We start from the raw sequence: 9,727 nt of genomic DNA, 5'->3' as shown, positions 1-9,727 counted from the left end.
AGAGGCCTGCTCCTTACAATCTAATAGTTGCATGTCTACTTCCACTCTTCCTCCTAAAGAAGCACTGAGCCAACATACTAAAGGGAGTCCAAAGCACATGATACTTGGCTCCTGAACAGGTGACTGATCAAGTAAAGCAGTAAGTGGCTAGTTCCCTTTCATCAATGATGCTAAAATACCTATGAAAGGACAGCTGTGTGGCCCAGTGAAGTGGGCATGTGGCACCAGGCAGCACTAGCTGCTTCTGCCTAGCAAAAACTTGTTCTCCAATGCAAGGCTTGCAGTAGAACCTAGTACCTCCTTCATGCCTGGATAACTTGCAACCAACTTAATTTGCAGTGAGCTGCTGAATTTAGCACTTCTTTCTATCAGTCTTCCCCAGCTATTGGCTGTGACTGTATAGACACCCTGCCCCCCCTTATCTAAAGGCAAGGATTTCAAAAGTGTCTGAATTCTACTGAACAGGAGGATATGCTCAAATAGGCCTGCCTCTTGCTTTTGCTTCCCCTCTTCCAGCAACCTGCTCCATAATTCTGCCCTTCCCTGCATCTGGCGTAGGTGTGTCAAGCTTAGGAGACAAGATTTCCATGCTTGGAAGCATGTCTTCCCCATAACCAAGTGTAGGTTGGGGGTCTCATGTGAGTCTTGCAGGCAGCTGTCAAACCTAGCTGAGTTGCAAGAGCAGGGATCCCAGTGTAGGGTTACTTAGCTTGCTGGCAGGAGCATTAATGTAATGTAATGAAGCATTGTGGTGCACCCTGAGATGCTTGCAAGGGTGCTGCAGGGTGCCATGCAATGTTAGCACTGTTAGGCATGCAAATATAATTCACAAGGTAAAGCCAGAGCTTTCAAACAGGATCCATAGCGTTACGCAGCCTGACCTGCTGTGATCTTTGAGTTCTTGACCACGGAATTGCTAGAGGCTTTCTTAGTTTTCACACCCCCTACCCCTTTTTATTCTGTACTTTAAAAACAGCTTGTATTTTCTGAAGGGTGTCTTGAGCCTAAAATTATTGCGAACCACTGATGTAAAGGCACCATGCTGTATTCTGTATTGTTTGATAAACTGCCTGCCTAGTCACTTATTGTCCTAAATAGCACACTTAAGAAGGGGATTGAAAAGCAAAATGGAAGCATCACTTTTTCCACTGTATCCATGCCTTGAATACTGCATAGAGTTCTGATTCCTTCCCACCCCCAAAACATATAGCAGAATGTAGCATGAAAAAAGGTACCAAGAAGGGCAGTAAGAGTGAAGAAAAGAGTCTCTCTCTCTCGGTTAAAATTGTTCAGTTTAAAGAAAAGATGGCTGTGGGGGTAGGGGGGTGGATACAGTTTTTCTCTATAAAACAATGAGTGGTGTGGGGGGGGAAGCAAATCCCTGTTTAGTATTGTAGATGGTAAATAGTAGAGTAGAGGGCCACATAAAGGCATTATTAGGAGAGACAAGTGATTTCATAGACATTAGGGCTGGAAGGGACCTCGGGAGATCGAGTCCAGCCCCCTGCCCAAAGGGCAGGAAGTCAGCTGGGGTCATAGGATTCCAGCAAGATAAGCATCCAATTGATTACACAGTGAGTAGAAGTGAACAGGTACATAGCATATAACTAGTTTGTGGAACTTGTTGCCTTAACTTTCAGCCTGGGCAACACCCTTTTGACCAGGTTCAGAAGAGAACTGGACATGTGCATCCAGGATCAGTCCATTAGTGAAGGTTAAAAATGTAGCTTCCATAGCAGGACTTCCTGGAAGCCTCCAGCCTATTTAGGATTTAGATGCTTGTTTCATGGGATAGTTGCTGAGCACAAATAGGCATGGACCTAGCCTATATTTTAGGACCTTCTGAAGCGGGGGGGGGCTCAATGACTTGAATTGTGGGTGTGCTCCTATTTTGATGCTAGGTGAGGGTAGAATGGGGTGTCACCCTGCACTGCTTTTAAGTAGCGGTTCTTGTAGTACATGAAGCCTGACTTACTGCATTTTAGCTTGGTGCTGCTTGGAAGCCAGTTTAAACCACAAGTCTTCTCTAAAGAGTCTTGCCTGTTGATGCTAATGAGATCCATAACAGCTGATGGGCAAGGTAGGAAGATTAGACCATGACTCTCCATAGTAGACACAGCTGGATGACTCCAGCAGGTCTTACACAAATTCCCTCCCCACAGCAGCCTCAGTAGAAGTGAGTTTCTTGGAACAGGCTATTGGATCTTACTGTGTTCTTGGTTTGAGAGAATCATGTCCCTGAACACTGGAAGGCCCTAATGGGCTGTGATGGGTCAGTCACACCTCGTGTCCTGAGCTGCCTTGGTGAGATTTGTGCTCAGCTCATCTGCATCGCATTGCCTTGCATGCCAGGACTTCGCACCTGGGCACCTCCCATGGGGGTGGCTCTCATCTTAACTAGAGCAGCATCTGGCTGTATCTGTTCTTCCCTGTCCCACATGCTAAGGTTAGTGACTTCACTGTGAAACTGCTGCTGGGACAGGGAAGTGACACCAGAAGCCTTAAAGCTGCAGTCCCCTGCAAGTGGTCTAGACTCAAAACAATTTGGGAAAACCCAGGAAGCAAAAGTGAAAGCCAGTGCCTGGGGAAGCAGCTGTTGGTTACCAGCTATTGCCTTGTACTGGAAAGGGAGTTCCTAATCTCCCCACCATCAGCAAATATACTGTACTGAGAGCTCTTGGAGGAAGACAAGCAGGGAAGCAGCCAATGTATGTGCTGAAGCCTGGGGCAGAAGGCATGCTCCTAATAGGAGTGCCAGGATCTGCTCTACCTGTTGGCTTCCCTGTGGTACTTGAGCTGCATGGGTCTCACAAGCCAAATGCCCTGGGACTTGCCTGGCTATCACTGCCACAGAAATGATTGATGGAGAGAAGTACATGTGCTGGTTCTTCCTCAGCTGTAAGAGGGGCAGGGGCCCTCTGGCAGTAGGGTGGACTCTGTAAGACAGGGGTGGACAATTATTTTGGGCAGAGGGCTGCTTACTGAGCTTTTTTTTGGTAAGCCATCAAGGGCTGCATGACAGGCAGTCAGGGGCAGATAAAAATTTAGAAAATTTAATATTCAGGAGCCCTACAGGCCAGATAGAATGGCCTGGCAGGCTGCATTTTGCCCACCACTGCTGTAAGAGGCTCATCAGCTTGAGACCACACTTCACTGTGAACCCTTCATGGCATTGTGCAAAGCAGCTGAGCTTTTTGGAGCAGAAGGAATCTTCAGAGGAGCTTCTTCTGGATGAGGGGAAGCACCTGGGGCCTTGAACAGAGTGCTAGTGCTAAAGCTAGACACATATGCAAAATAGCATGTGGTCATGGTCCTAAGCTCAGATGGCTTTAATATTTTGATCCTTGCTGCTGCTCCTCACAACCACTTTTAAGCAAGCTCCCCTGGGCAGCGCTCTGCTCTGAGGTGGTGGTTTGTGCTTTGACACCAAGGAGCCTGCCCTGCCAACAGTTTGCAGGGGAAAGGTTCAAAGGAGAATTGGCTTTCTTCATAACAAAGGAGGTGGAGGTTAGACATTAGGCAGAACTTCCCAGCTAAGGCCAGTGAGCACTGGGTCACGTTACCTGCAGAAGTGGGGAAATTGCTGGAAGGTTTTCGGGACTTGCTGGGCACACGTGGTTCTGAAATAGCAGGGACAATCTTACTTTGAGCAGGGGGTTGGCCTGGATGACCTCCTCTGCTCCTATCCAGCTCCAGTTTGCTTTCTGTGAGATTTGTGCAGGGACTACAGTCAACATGACTGATTAAAAATGCATGATCCTTGGCTTTTAGAGCTGGATGTATGTCTCAATGCCCATTAGGTCTGCTGAGCCCTGATGCTGTGCCATGGAAATGCTGTCTGTCTCAGGCAAATCTGTTTTCTGTGGCACCTATCGGCTTGTCTCTTTCTGGCTCATGGCATCATCAGGAATAAGCTGCTGCCCTTTGCTACCCATGCGCATACTCGCTGAGGGTGACAGTAGTGATATGGAGAAAGGGGTGTCCATGTGCCTCTGGAACTCCTTCCAAAGCTTGGTGACTATGATGACTGGGATGGGGGAGCAGCTGGGGGCTTATGCTATGGTTGGCATCCTGTCCTAATGAATAGCTTGTGAGGGGGGGAGGTGAGACATTATGCTGTTCCTTCTTCCCTTTCCTGTTTCAGTTCCTCTGCTGGGATAACAAGAGACTGGTGGTGACAGTGGTGGGGGGTGGAAGGCTGCTACTAACTGGAGCTGCTGTAGCCAGACAAAGGGAGGGCAAGAACAGAATATGAGACTAGTAGCCTCCAGACATCCTTGTGTCCCCTGCTAGGTCACTTGGGCTTCCTTGAAGGTCCAGGACATTGCACTGTAGCTCACTGCCCCTGGCCCATCCCTCCCAGGTCCACGCATGCTCGTGTACTATGATTTGCTATCCCTGGAGATGGGACCATGATGAGGGTTGTGTTCCAGGGGGTTGTGCCGGTGAGACTCTTCTACACACAGTCCAGTTTGTGTGGCAGATGCTGCAGCAAAGCCAAAGGAGCCCCAGACCCTGCAACTGGGGGGAAGTTTCTTCCAGAGTGTTGCTCATTGCCCCTCAGGCCTCTGCTATTACTTACTGGCTGTGTTCAGCAGAGCAGTGCTGTGCTCCAGGGCCAGGGGGCAAATGGGATGGCGTGACAGGGAGACACCAAGACTTGGAAATACCAGGGCCAGGTTGGGAGAGACCGAGCCATGGATTTGCAGTGAGTGCTGTGGCAGGGCTGGGGTTGACCTGCTGAGCCCAGCGGTCCCTAGCTGCTTTTGCTGCTGAGTGGGGCCTTGGGGTTGTCTGGCTGGCTGGATCTAGCTTTTTAATCCAGTGCCGACAGGGAGAAAGTATGCAGCCTGCCATGAGCCAGCTCAACAAGTGCAGCTCCCAGAGGCAAAAAAGGACGCCAAGTCCGAGTTGCCCACCCGCCAGGCCGGCCTGCAGCACAGCTGGGTGAGCGGAGCTGAAGGGATGGGACAGCCAGGCACCCACCCTCTCTGCTCTGGCACCCGCTGCCAGTGTGAGAACAGCAGAAGCAGCTGTCACAGAGACCAGATGCCCAGCTGAGCTGCAGGGGCTCAGTCTTCCTTGGTGCACCTACTAAAGCGGGGCAACTGCCCCATCTCTCCAGGGGCCATAGGTTTGCTTGCTCACTGCCCCCACTTTCCTCAACTGCCTGTGGGGAAAGGGGTTTGATTCCCTAATGGAGGCAGGTCTGGGATGGAGGATGACCCATGCCTGCTCTGCCACACCCTCACTGGTAGCCCTTGGGAAGTGACACTGGCCCCCATGCAGAAAGCACAAGGCCCCAACGTGAGTCAGCTGGTCAGGACCAGCAGATGATGGGACCAGGTGGAAGAGGGCCCTCTGGCCCCTTGCACTGCCTTGACTCGTGTCCACCTGCACTGCTGTTAGGAAGCAGGAAGGTGCATTTACCTGCTGAACCAGGCAGGAGGCCCTAGCCCAGGGAAAGTTTACAGAGACCTTTCCCACTCGGTCTTCTACAGCTATCTGCTGCCACACTGGAGCCCTTTCACCCCAGGGCCTCATGCCCAGGAGCAGTGGGCAAGCACGGCCCCAGCCCACCGCTGCTTTGTTGGCCCCGCCATTCATGTTCCAGCCTCTTCCCTTCCTTTTCCAAGCATGATCTGAAGAAACGCTGGCTGCAGCACCAGCTACTGCCCAGGCTGCACTGTGCTCCCTTCAGCTGCCGCTCTGGAGCAGAGGAGCTAGGCCAGCAGAGGCACAGCTCACGCCAGCCTCCCTTCCCTGCTCAGCTTGTGGTCCTGCTGCCTTCCAAACATACAGATGTGCTCATTTCCCCTCTGCGTGTTTTTTTTCCTCTATTGTTTTAGCAGGCACAGCAGCTGGCCTTAGCTGGCCTGGTTCAAAGAGGTATCATATCAGCATTGCTCCCAACCTCTGGCTGCTTCCCCTGAACTCTAGAAGAATCCTTTAATACTAGGTGGAGACCCCTTCTACCCTTCACACCTCCAAGCTGGGCAATGCTCCAGATGAAATTAGGACTGCCAATGCCTGGCACCTGAGGAAATTGTACTGCAAATGCCTTTATACTGAGCCTTCAGAAATCACCAGCCAAATTGATTAGCTAATTCCCTCCAAAGAGTGTGACTGGGCCCCAATGACTGTTGCATGGACAGTCACATTTCCCCAGGACCTGCTTACTTTGTGTCCTTTATGTTTGATTTCCTTTGTGTAGTGTTTCCAGGCCTGTCCCTGCCAGGGTGGAGGAACAAACTTCCCCAGCTCCCTTCAGTCAACCTTTGCTCAGGAGGCACCTGTTTTATTGTCACCCTGTGCAGGTGGCAGATGCGCCCTCCCCAGCCTGCAGCCACACATCCAGCACCCAGCCAGGGGAAGGTGGATTTGGTTGAGGAGCAAGCAGCTGGGCAGCCACAAGCTAAGGGGGCAGAGTAAATGCCAGGGTGCAGGGGTCCAGCCCTGCTTCCCTGTGACAGCCTCTGGCTCAATGTCAGCCATGATTGTGGGCACAGCACCCCCCTGCTTTCCTGACTTGAGGCCTTCTAATAGGGCTGGCTACAGCGCTGACGTGAGGATGGTGTGGCAGTAGAGGACAGGTAGTTGGAGTAGCTTGCATGCCATGGATCTCCATGCCTGGGTTCCCACCTCAAACTCACACTCCCTGCTTCCCATCTGACCTGCTGCCAGGAACTGGACTAGACAGCCTCTGCTCCCGTGCCTTCCTGCCCCTCCAGCACTGTCAGCTGAGGGCCTCGGAGCTGCAGCCTGAGTCATCTTCCTGAACTCGCAAGCTGGCTGTGGCAGCCGCACGAAGATGAGCTTCTGGCTTGGCAGTGGCTTCAGACAGGGTTGGCGGGGGGGACACAGCAGAGCCTTTGTTCTCTGGCTTTGCTCCGTGCTAGCTGCCTGCAGCCAGGAAGGAGTCCCTGGGAGGGTCGAATGGGACTTGGCTGCAGTTCTCCCTTCTGCTGGCTCCTGCTTCCCCTGAAGCTTAGGCTGATCCCCACAGTGGGTGTGCTCCCTTCCTCGGGCAGCTAGGACACCCCCTCCATCGGTCCCCTCACGTGTGGCTTCTATCCCAGGCTCAAGCTGGGTCTACAAGGAAGGCTACAGACCCTCCTTGCCTTGCCATTCCTGTTGTACCCTGTGTTTGACTCAAGCCAGGGTCATTAGTCCCTTCGGGCATCTCTTATCCTAAACCAAGTGCCCACCATTCCCTCCAAGCCCCTGAGCCACGAGCACACCAGGATCCTCCTTCTCAGGGGACTCTTGGCTCTACATCACTGCCTTTAGCAGAAATAAGAAGTGAAATCCGAGTGCGTGGTCTTTTCCCTGCATGTCTGAGTAATAAAGACAGCAGAGAAACCCTACTTCTCCCTCCTGCAGAGGAACAGAGCGGGGCTTTAGGGCCAAGCCTCACATGGGCCAGGCCCAGGACATAGGTGTGGGAAATCACGTGCAGCCTGGAAGACTTGCTCCCAGCTCTGCTGAGGCAGCGATGTGCCCCCTGGCTTTCCTTGCTGTGCCCGTCTGCTGCCAGCCTGTGGGTCACAGTCTTTTGAGACTCTATTAGCCTTAAAGCCCCCCTCGAAATAATGCCAGCTACTGGCTTTCTCTGCTTGCTCGCCTGCAGAAAACCAACAGAGTGATTCTTCTGTGGCAAAGGACTCAGAGAGCCCACAACCTGGTGTTTACCCTGTGTTACCTTGGCATCTGTCTTGTGAAGCATAGGCACACCTTGTGGCAGTAAAGGCCTGAGCCCCTGCACATCACCTCAGGAGCGTATCTGGGTAGGTGCCCCGGCCTGCGGCAGAAACCCAGTGTGTGGGGGCAGAGAGGGCGGCCGGGATGGCTGTGCACCGCACCCAGCCCAAACCGGCAGTGTTGGCACGGGGATGTGGGAGCAGATGCTGCCCCGGCTGGGAGTGGCTTCAGTGGACAAGGGGCTCCAAATGAGTCAAGGGGAGTCCCTGGCTCTGGAAGCGGGGCCCAGCCCTCTGCCCCCACCATGGGCAGATTACATTTTTTGAATAGAGGGGTACAGGTGCTGTGGTGCCTCATCACAGTGGAGGGCAACGAAAATGGTGAGGGGGCTGGGGAATATGACTTATGAGACGAGGCTGGGGGAACAGGGCTTACGTAGTGCGGAGAAGAGAAGTGTGTGTCTGTGGGGAAGGGCATTTAATAGCAGCCTTCAGCTACCTGCAGGGGGGTCCAAAGAGGATTGAGCTAGACAGAGGCGGCAGATGCCAGAACAAGGAGCAATAGTCTCAAGTTGCAGCAAGGGAAGTTGAGGTTAGCTATGAGGAAAAACGCTCTCACCGGGGGGCAGTAAAGCAAGGAACAGGGTACCTACCCAGAGAGGTGGTGGACTCTCCATCCTTGGAGGTTTAAGACCCGGCTAGACAAAGCCTTGGCTGGGATGATCTAGTTGGAGATGGTCCTGCTTTAAGCAGGGGGTTGAACTAGATGCGACCTCCTGAGGTCCCTTCCAACCCTCACAAGTCTGTGTTTCTCCAGTTAAAGAAAAACTATTCATTTTATAAATTAAATGACTTATTCCACAGGCCAGATCTGGAGGCCAGATCATGGGGTTTGGTAGCTCACCCATGTCAAAAATTTCAGTTACAGTTTACAAGAGAAGCAAGCAGATGGAAACGATAGTCTGAAAGCTTTTGAAGTTGGAACAGGCAATGTTGCATAAACCGTAAAGCAAACAAACTTCATAATGATTATGACAAAAGGTTATAAAACTTTAAAAAAATCAAATAGTCTTCTGCAGCAAAGTGCAGGTTGAACTAGTTTTATTAATGTGCTAGGGGAGCTAGGGCTGTATTTTCAGTTTAAGATCAAAGCAAAAAACAAATACAACTCTTGGCATGTGCACTGATTGGCTAGCTAATTTATCAAATAAATAAAGCACAACAGAGCAAAATATAGTCAAAGGATATTGCCATTAGTCCCATGGTGATGACAGTTTAATGTACACCTCTCAGTCAGGGCCCTGCTACACTCACTTCAAACGAAAGCTGGGTAGAAAGAAACCAGCTCTAGCGTTGTCACATATTTTCATGCACGAATTTAACAGCTGTTGGCTCTTTCTATAGCCCGATGGACATTGTTATCAAGTGCTCATGACTTTGGAGGTGTGGCTGATCTAAAGGCACTGTGGGATTCACCGGTTAATTGTGTGCTAATTACTTGGCACTTTGTAGCCTGTTTTACTTTGCACGTGTGACTGGTCTATATAATCGTGTGATTAAGCAGTTACCTGTGCGATACGTGTAACGTGGTAGACACCTCACTCTCGTTCAGGGCCCTGCTACATTTTCAAATGCGTTGGCTAGAAACCAGCTCTAGACGTGCGCCCTGCTGCGGCAGGCGGGCTCCAGCGTGGGGCGCCCGCGCATCGCCTCTCGGCGGGAAGGGGGAGCAGGCGCCCCCCGGCCCCGCTACGCTTGCAAGCGCAAGCTGGGGAGACACCGGCTCTGGACGTGGTGCGCGTTGTCACGCACGCACTCGGTACTCGGCTGGCGCTTTTCTAGCGGGGTGGACACAGCTATAACTCGGCAGGGGTGGCCCCTCTCCATGTATTGCACCCCCCCCCAGGGAGGAGCGTGATGGTGCCCCCGCACCTCTGCCTTGTGTCCAAGGGAGATGCGATGCCATTGCCGGGAGGCCCCATGGGTGCAGCCGGGCCCTGTCAGGGACCCCGCGCCGCTCCCACAGC

The sequence above is a fragment of the Crocodylus porosus genome, unplaced genomic scaffold (genome assembly GCF_001723895.1).
Source record: "Crocodylus porosus isolate Cpor-Errol unplaced genomic scaffold, CroPor_comp1, whole genome shotgun sequence".
Lineage (NCBI taxonomy): Eukaryota > Metazoa > Chordata > Crocodylia > Crocodylidae > Crocodylus > Crocodylus porosus.
The sequence above is the reverse complement of the archived record's forward strand: the minus strand, read 5'-3'. Positions refer to the sequence as shown.